General features: G+C 39.4%; 1 pseudogene; it reads right to left on the reverse strand.

Annotated features, from left to right (window-relative positions):
- Window positions 1-6,059: 6,059 nt before the first annotated feature.
- On the reverse strand, window positions 6,060-6,464 carry LOC114613592 (annotated as a pseudogene).
- Window positions 6,465-10,085: the final 3,621 nt, after the last annotated feature.

The following is a 10,085-nucleotide window of genomic DNA, read 5'->3' on the forward strand; positions in this document are numbered from 1 at the left end:
TTTATTCTAGCTTAAGATTTAGATTCCTGCCTATAATTACTTCTTTGTTCTAGCCTAAGATTTAGATTCCTGCCTGAAATTTCTTCTTTGTTCTAGCCTAGGATTTAGATTTCTGCCAGAAATTACTTTTTTGTTCCAGCCCAATGTCAGATTCCTGCCTGCAGCCCATTTCCTTTTCCTTGGCCAATGACAGATTCCTGCCAGGCAGCCCCAAAAGCTCTCTACATCTCCCACTTTTTATTGCATAAACCAGATTGAGCCTGTCTTAGGTCATTCTGACAAGAAAGCCTTCCTTACTCATCGTGGAATATGCATTATCATAAGAAATACACTTGTATCTTAGGTTGGTAAGGCTCTGTGCAGAATCTTACCCATCCTTGGCTTGCCAGCCTGTTAAATTAATAACTCTGTCTGAAGGTCCATTATCAGTTTCAAGTCATGCACTTTGGCTGCCAGCCTGGTGATGTAGTTAGAGATAAGCTTTAACATGATGGGAAAAATAAAAGTATTCCCAGGACAAGAAGGACTAGCCTGATCAAGCTATATATGCCATTCCTGAGGTTTGACTAAAATGGAAATATTGACCTCAGGCCATGGATAATTTTATCAGCATTATCCGCAGCATCAAAGCTCAACAGAGCAGCATTTTTTAAATTTAGAATCTCACTATGCAAAGTTAACACACACAGAGAGGTGTAAGGATTGTGCCAAATACCCTACAGGTGTCTTTAAACTTTTTTCTAATTATAATGACAATCGTTGTAAATTTTAGAAGTAACACTACTCCAATGATATTTGTCATGACACTTGGGATGGCTCCTAACTCTTGAACCCTGAACCTCCTTCAGATAATATGAATAGGTTATAGAGCATCATCCATTGTTCCAGATACCTATATAAATCCTTTTGTATACTCAATACATTAGTAACATTTTTTGCTAGATGGTTAACAAAAATAGTTGTCTTAACTCCTTGTGTCAATGCTATTGCAGAAGTAGTGGTGCTAGCAATTATTGAAATTAAAGCTGTTATACCAGCAATAATCAAGCCTGCTACCCTCCTGCTTCTGCTTAAAGCCTAACCCACTTCTTCCAGCACTTTCAAGATTTTTTCAGAGAATCAAGGTTTTCTAATACTCAGGGCAGTAAGACAAAAGGTAGTTGATAGACCTCCATAACAGATACGCCAAGTTTCAACACACTAACACAACTGGAAATTATACAGTCAATGTAACTTACAATAAATACTGTAGAAGAGACAAAACCAATTTTAGATTGACAATTAAAAGAGCCTTAAAACGTGCAGTAACCCTTGTCTGAAATCCAGATCCTGTCCCAACTTTATCTCTTGCTATCATAACATCATAGAGAACTACAGCTAACTTCCAAATATGTCTCTTAAAATGTCCAGATCCAGCCTTCCAAGTGTAGACTGTTATTTCCAATATTGGATTGATTTCTAGACCAGTACATGATTGAGTCCTAATAGCTGGTCACCTTTAAGAAAAATACAAGAGACATTATAATTTCTCTTTTTGATTTTCTGTCCCACAAGGTCTAAAAACTTGAGGCAAGGCAGCTTGTCCCATCTGGGATATAGGCAAGCAAAGGTAGTTCAGAAACATACGTCCAATACAGCTCCCCACTCACCCTTGTCAGGGCACTCAGCAAGCTCACTGGTTGGCATCATTCTTTGTCACAGCAACAGTATGTCTCACCAATCTTTTTAAAGTTCCATGGGCCTCTTCCACAATACCTTGTCCTTGAGGATTATGCAGAAACCCGTGATAAATTGTTGACAAAAAGTCTTGACTGCTGGACTACAATTGCCAGCTCCATTATGTTTTTTTTTATTGGATATTTTATTTATTTACCTTTCAATGTTATCCCCTCTCCCATTCCTCCCAAAACCCCTTATCCCATCCCCCTCCTTTTACCTCTATGAGGGTGTGCCCCCACCCATCCACCCATTCCCACCTCCCTGCTCTCAAATTCCCTAACACTAGGGCATCCAAATTTTCAGGGACCAAGGACCTCCTCTTCCACTGACAGGGCCATCCTCAACTACCTATACAGGTGGAGCCATGAGTCCCTCCCTTTGTGTTCCCAGGCTGGAGGTTTAGCCCCTGGGAGCTCTGGTGGGTATTTTCATACTCCTTCTATGAAGGATCAAAGCATCCATACTTTGGTCTTCCTTCTTCTTCTTGAGCTTCATGTGATCTATGTGTTATATCTTAGGTGTTGTGAGCTTTTAGGCTAATATCCACTTATCAGTGAGTGAATACCATGTGTGTTCTTTTGTGATTGGGTTACCTCACTCAGGATGATATTTTCTAGTTTCATCCATTTGCCTAAGAATTTCATGAATTCATTGTTTTTAATAGCTGAGTAATACTCCATTGTGTAAATGTACCACAATTTCTGTCTCTATTCCTCTGTTGAAGGACATCTGGGTTCGTTCCAGCTTCTGGCTATTATAAATAAGGCTGCTATGAACATGGTGGAGCATGTGTCCCTGTTATATGTTGGAGCATCTTTTGGGTATATGCCCAGGAGTGGTATAGCTTGGACCTCAGGTAATACTGTTTTCAGTTTTCTGAGATACCACCAGACTGCTTTCCACAGTGGTTGTACCAGCTTACAAGTATCCTCGCCTGTCTGGGTAAATTTATAAGCAAAAGAATATTTTAAAAGAAATATCAACATCATTAAACCAATACTAATTGTTTAACTTTGAATGTCTACACTGGAGATTTTTGGTTCTACACAATCAATGCTGAAGCTTCTACCAGGTTACAAGCACCTGCTACCATCTCTCATCTCTGAAGGGTTGTGGTCCTCAATGCAATCAGCAACATGAACAAAACCAAACAAGTAATAATTAAAAAGAAACCAGAAAGGCTGCCTTTGGTTAACTTTACTTTGACAAAAGCAAGTTAATAAACATGCTATCACTTCATGTTCACATATGTAAATAATAAATAGCCAGCACTTCCAAATGATAACAAGTATTATTTTGAATCATGTTTATTCTTTATAGTAAATTTGCAATGAGGTTATGTTCATGGCTAAATTATTAAAGATAGTTTTTAAGTAGGGCTGATAATTTACTTGGTTTAGACTTCTTGTCTAGCATGTGTGAAACCCTGGACTTAGACCCCTGTAGGCATAAATTTTTTGCAGCCTATTTAATAAACGTTCAATCTCTCCTCTTGCCCACCACCCAGCAGAGGTAGTGGAAGAGAAAAGTTATTAGCATATGGGGGAATTGGACCTATTTAGCGATAGTTCTTGGAGGGGGAAGCTCAATTTTCTTTCTCAGTAGTTCTGTCCCAAAACAAACAGCAAATATGAATCAGTAGCTCCAGTCCAGTCAGACACCACATGAACCAGCACCTGTATTTCAACCCTGAAGAAATCCCAAGGCTTGCCAACCAGCCTGAGGCAAGGCTGTGGAAGGAGCAAGATGTCACAGGAATCTCACAAGCAGTTCTGGGGCAAGTTTCTCTCAATGGCAGAGTTATCACAAGTTGAGTTCAGCAATTCTATGTAAGGTGAACCAATACATGCGTGTTGTTAGCAGAGAAGAGCGAAGCGGAGCAAACCAAACCAGTCTCCCACTGTCTGTGGGATCATAGTTATACTCCTTCATCATGTGTCCTTTCATGTATGTGCTATAGCAAAACATACTTTCACCTGTGTCTGCTTCAGGAAATCATTCTTTCACATGTCTACTTTAACAAGACATCCTTTTACCTGAGTACCCCAGCAAAACATCATTTGACACAGCTGACATTCTTAAGAACCCTTAAGTTTCCACTTCAGTCCCCAGCACCATATAAATTAAGCATGACAGTGCTTGCCTGTAACCTCAGAACTCAGAAGATAAAAGCAGGAGAATCAGCATTTCAAGGTCATCTCTCAGCTACATAAAGTATTAAGTATGTAGTAAGTACAAGGCTAGGCTACATAAGACTGTTTCAAAAAGCAAACAAATTTTGTCAAAATTTACCTTTACTATAAATAAAATTTTAAATGTTGTCTAAGTAAATGAATGATATACAAGCCAGAGATGATTGGTAAGTACAAGCTAGGTATCCTGATTCTAAAAGCCAAATTCATAGGTTTTGCTCATTAAAGAAGAAAAAAAAAAAACAGATGTGGTATCATATACCTTTAATCCTAGCACTGGGGAGGTAGAAGTATGTATAGTTCTGTAAGTTCAAGGACAGCCTGATCTACATTGTGAGTTCCAGACCAACCAGGGCAACATAGTAAGACTGACTCAAAAAAAAAAAAAGGTTTATTTATATTTTTAATTGTCAGTATGCAAATGTGCCTATGTGTAAGAATATGTATATGTGAGTGCAGTTGGCCGCAAAGGACAAAAAAAGGCACTGGACCTCCAGGAGCTAGAGTTACAGGAGGCTGTAACTGTCCCACATGGTTTTTGGAAACCAAACTCTGATCCTCTGCAAGCACGGGAAGCTCAGCACCCAAGCCACCTTCCCATTACTAGTTTCTTAATGACTGAATGAAGGGCTAACTTAGATGTGAACTTCATGGGAACATTAAAAATACATAAAATAGTTATTATAGAATTACTTTGCTAAATTTATTAAATCCCAAGTAGGAGAAAATCAAACAATCTATGAAAACAAGTTGCATCTTGGGAAATATGACCTTGGTAACTGGAGCAACACAGTGGAAAAATAAGACTGTCATCCATACTTAGTTCACAAAAATAGGACAACAAAGGCGTTTAAATTACTTTCCTAAGAAGACTGTCTTCCCTTAGGTTATTTCTCCATCGAAATCAGGTTAACTATCTCAGTTCTTTTTTATTATAAAAATAATAGTTTTTCAGAGAGCTCTAAGCTTATTGTAAAGACAGGCCTTGAATCTGTTACCAGTTCTACTGGTCAGCTGGAGTTTGCCTATTTTCTCTATGTTTACCCTGTTTCAATTATACTGCTTGGGTTTGCTTAGGAGTGGATACCTCAAGAAGATTCCTGGAGTCATCCTCTCATCCGTGCTATACCCCAAGAAGATTCCTGGAGTTATCCCCTCATCCGTGCTTGCCACTATCCCCAGAGCATAAGGAAGACTTCCAAATAGGGCCAGGTAAAGTTATCGCCCTAAAAGCAGAAGGGATAGTAAGTTTAGGACTATCCTAAAAAGGCTGACATAATTTTCTCACATAAATCATAATTCAGGAAGTCTCCAAGAACAAAACACACCTAAGAGTGAGAGATAGACTGACAGTGATCATAGCATCCAGCTCAGCTTTTCTGGATTTGTGTCAAACAGCTCTGCTGGCTTCATGACTATTGCCATTTCCAACGGATATGGCTGTGCCACTAACGTGTTAACAGTGCTGCCTGCTCACTAACCTTCAGCATTTGGAGAGTATTCGGAGCACTGGCAGACATTAAGCATCTCTTGTTCCACAGTTACTCCAGCTGTAGAGTGTCTAGGCACAATCATGACTCTGAGTTCAGACAGATCCAAACTTCTTCCTGCCCATATCCCCTTCAAGTATCCATGTGATTGACATTATAGTAGAACTGCAGAAAATCGACAAGGATAGCTAGCTTCTTGGATATTGTTAAGAATTATTCTATTACATCAGTTTGTGAATATGGAGGAGGTAAGGGCACACATATGCCACAGTGTACAAATGGAGGCCAGAGGATAACTTGAGGGAGTTGTTTCTTTCCTTCTAAAATGTGTCCCAGGGCTAGAAATCAACATGCTTGGTTATAAGTGTCACTATGCACTAAGCTATCTTGCTAAATCCTTGGATCATTATTTTAAAACCTAGATAGACTGAGTGTAACATCTTCTTTTTTTTTTTTTCTGGCTCTTTAAATGTTTTAATGATGACATGCAGATATTCACATCAGAATACACAGTAGGGATCCAAGAATATCTTGAAGGACCTAACAAAGTTAACTCATGTCAGGCCAAAAAAAAAAAAAAAAAACCTCATGTCAGAACCAAACACTGGCCAGCCACAGCTTGTGTCCAGGTGGGACTCACAATGACTGGAAACTGGCTTTACTTCTTCGAACCCTGGTCTAGTTCGAGGACCTTCATGCCTTCCTCCAGCTTGAGCACGCCTCTTTCCTGGCGCAGGCGGTACCTCTCAGCCATGGACTGAAGCATCCATTTAGTCCGAAACTTCTTTTGTCCAGAGCCATAAATTAAGATCTCGGTAAGATCAGAAGATTCCAGAGTCTTGAGCTCAATCATGACCCGGCCCACCTGCTCGAAGTGAGGCATTCGAGATCCCTGTGGGCCGAACAGAGCGTTTAGCACCAGCTTGTTGACTTGCAATACTTCTGGCCTTTCCAGGTCGGTAGGAATTTTCACCCATGGGGGGATATCTTTACGAGTCACCTGAGTTTTCATCTTAAATCCTGACAAGGAACCTGTTTCCAGGGAAGACTAGGTCAGGTTTAACCTCGATGGCCCACCACATCTTCTTATAATACTCCACAATATACCTGCTGACTTCATTATTGAGCTAGATTTCATTTTTGAGCAGTTTATCTTCATGAAACTGAGATTATCATGTTCAATAAGCCTATTAAAGATAGACTTCAGTAAGAATTCTATAAACTCAGGAGTTATACTTCTCTGTACACCTGTCCCTCACTCCTAACCCCAGTTTTTGCACAAGAAAGAAAGAAAGAAAGAAAGAAAGAAAGAAAGAAAGAAAGAAAGGAAGGAAGGAAGGAAGGAAGGAAGGAAGGAAGGAAGGAAGGAAGGAAGGAAGGAAGGAAGGAAGGAAGGAAGAAAAAGAAAGTGTGGACTTCCTTTTTTAACTTTAAAGCGTAAAATGTAGCTGAAAATAAACATGTCTGTACTTCTAAATTCTCTGTATCATAAAAAATTTCTATAAAGTACTCAAGCTTATAATTATTTTCACAGTGTAAATTTCTATGACATTTCTAATACTAGTTGAATTTACTATAGAAAGATTTTAAATACACACACACACACACACACACACACACACACCTCAAACAATATTATAGTGGTAAGCTCTTACACAAATATACATAAGAATTTCACAGGGATCTATCTCTGGCTGAAGCCTGTAGTTCCAATTCTTTTAACCTTAAAGGTGGCTTGTACTTCAGGCTAGGTATCAACTCAATCTGTAACACACTACCCTGACTTCTTGCCTCCTTTTCCCAAGGCATGATTACAGACTAACATAGACTGAGAGAACAACCATTTTCCATGAGATTAACTGGTTAACACTGCTACCTTTTTTCCCCCTCTGTGACCTTGATCACTAATTTTGTGCCAATGAGGTTGGTTTTTTTGTTTTGGTTTTGGTTTTTTGTGCATGTGTACTTTTGGTCTATTGGTGTTTCTGAGGACCTGCTTAGGGATTTAGATATGAAAGTGGCTCATTGATAAAATGAAATTATTTATAAATAAAAATGCTTAAAAAAAAAAGAATTTCAAACCAGAAAGCTTTAATCAGATATGGTGCTTAGAAGTATCTATTTAAATATATGTAGCAGCTAGAGAGATGGCTCAACAGTCGGAAGCATTGTCTACTCTTACAGAAGACCCAGGTTCAATTCTCAGCACTCACATCATGGTTCACTCTAGTTCCAGGAGATTCAGTTCCTCTTCTGGCTGCCATGGGTATAGCAGGAACAGGATGCACAGACAAAACACACATAAAGGAAAACACACACACACAAAACCCATACACATAAAATAAAACTATTTCTTGGAGAACATAATAGAAAAATACCTTTATATGTGCTTGCATTGAAAATAAACTAAAATACTCACTGTACTCATGTATTAGGTAGTTACGATGGTAATATACATCATAAATACTCGCATCCACACATGCACATAACCTGACTATGTTTTACTTTAATGATATGATTGTCTCTGTATAGTAAATGGTACAGTAAAGAATGTTAAACTAGTGTAAATGGTTGTGTGATGGTTTGGATAAAACACATAGGTACCTATGTTTGAAAACTTTAGTCATCAGAGAGTGGCACTACTTCAAAGGGATTAGGAGGTGTGGCTTTGTTGAAAAAAAAAGTGCATCACTCGGGGTGGGTTTTTTTTTTTTCAAGGGCCCAAGCATGCCCAGTGGCTTTCTCTCCTGCTGCTGCCTGTAAATCTCTCAGCTTCTCCAGCACCATGTCTGCCTGAATTCTACCATGCTCCCCACCACAACAAAGGGCCAGCCCCAGTTAAATGCTTTCCAAGAATTACCATGGTCAAGGTAGCTCTTCACAGAAATATAACACTGACTAAGATAGATTGCAATTTTAGAGTCATTTATTTTTTTCACAAACATAGACATCTCTAGGCAACAAATCTACAGTAAAGACTAATAATTATGATAATAACCTAAGCAAAAGCACTTGTAAAAATATGCAGTCCTTTGAAATAAGAGAAATAGCAGCCACAACCTGCTAAACAGCCATGTAATGTAGTTCTTTTTGCTGATGACATTTTTGCTTTTAGCATTTCAGATTAGTACTTTTCATCTGGAGCAAATATGTGATACTGGCCAACATTTATAGTCCAACATAATTCTGTTTATATAATAGAAGCTGCCATTTATAATGCCAAATAATAGTGTAAATTTCTCACAACTAATATGTGTGGTATATGTTTCCTACAGACTGTGTGTATGTATGGGGGAGGGGGTGCCTGTGAACATCTGTGTGTGGGCCAGGCTGTGTGTATGTATGGGGTGCATGTGAACATTTGTATGTAGGCCAGACTGTGTGTAGGTATGAGGGGGTTGCGCATGAACATTTTTGTGTAGGCCAGACTGTGTGTATGTGTGGGGTATGCGTATGAGCATCTGTGTGTAGGCCAGGCTGTGTGTATGTATGGGGTGCATGCGAACATGGGTGTGTATAGCCAGCAGTTGACATGGAGTCCCTCTTACACTGCTCTTCATTTAAGTTTTGAGACAGGCTCTCTTGCTGAACCTGGGCACAATTGGCTGGCTGACCAATAAGTTCCAAGGATCCACCTACCTCTACCTCATCCCCTCCAAATCTAGGGTTACAGGGACAACCTTGGCAACCATGCTTGGTTTTACATGAGTGCTTGGAAACTTCATATTTGCATGCCTGGTAGGCACTTTTCCAACTGAACAATCTCTGTAAACCCTGATACAATTACTGACGGTTTTTTAACTGTAAGACATTTTTGCTTCTTTTAATTTTATTTAATTTAACTTAAATTAACTTAACTTTTATTAATTTAACTTAGTACTGTTTGTGTTGAGATCTCTCCTTCCACTTATGTGTGCATGTTCAGGATCGAACTCAGTTGATCAGTTTTGTGTAGCTAGTGTTTTACTCACTAAGCCATTTCACTGCTCCCTGTACTTCTTGATTGGTTGCTAGCAGTAAATGTTTATTTACATTTTGTTAAGTGTACAAAAGAAAAAACCTTGAAGAAAAATCTCTATTCCTGCCGCATGTGTGTGTGTGTGTGTGTGTTGTCCAGAGGTCAATACGTTGTTGTCCTGATTGCTCTCTACCTTATTTATTATTATTTTTGAAACAAGGTCTTTCTCTGAACCTAGAATAGAGGACTAATCAGCTCCAGGTATCTGAATATCACTACTTCCCACAGCATTAGTGCTACACGTACACGCCAGGGCACCTGCTTATTAAATATGCACTAAGATCCAAACTCACCACATTTTCCTATTGTGTGGCTGGCACATTACCAGACTGAGACATCTACCCAGCCTACCCAGCTTATTTACATTTTACATTTCCTGTTACTTTGATCACTGGCTAGATTTTAGAGTTAGTGCCCCCTTGTTGCTCTCCTATACTCTTACTCTCCCTGACTGTTACCACTTCCTCCCTCTCTCCCCTTCCCCACTCTTTTCCCATATGTTCCTGGCCTGCCTCTCCTCTTTTGTCCTCTCTCTCTCCTCCCTCATCTCTTCCTCTCTCCTCACCCTTTTCTCCCTCTCATCATTCTCATTCTCCCTCTCCCTCTCCCTCCCTCTCTCTCTCTCTCTCTCTCTCTCTCTCTCTCTCTCTCTCTCTCTCTCTCTCT

Source organism: Grammomys surdaster, unplaced genomic scaffold, assembly GCF_004785775.1.
Source record: "Grammomys surdaster isolate TR1022 unplaced genomic scaffold, NIH_TR_1.0 62, whole genome shotgun sequence".
Classification (NCBI taxonomy): domain Eukaryota; kingdom Metazoa; phylum Chordata; class Mammalia; order Rodentia; family Muridae; genus Grammomys; species Grammomys surdaster.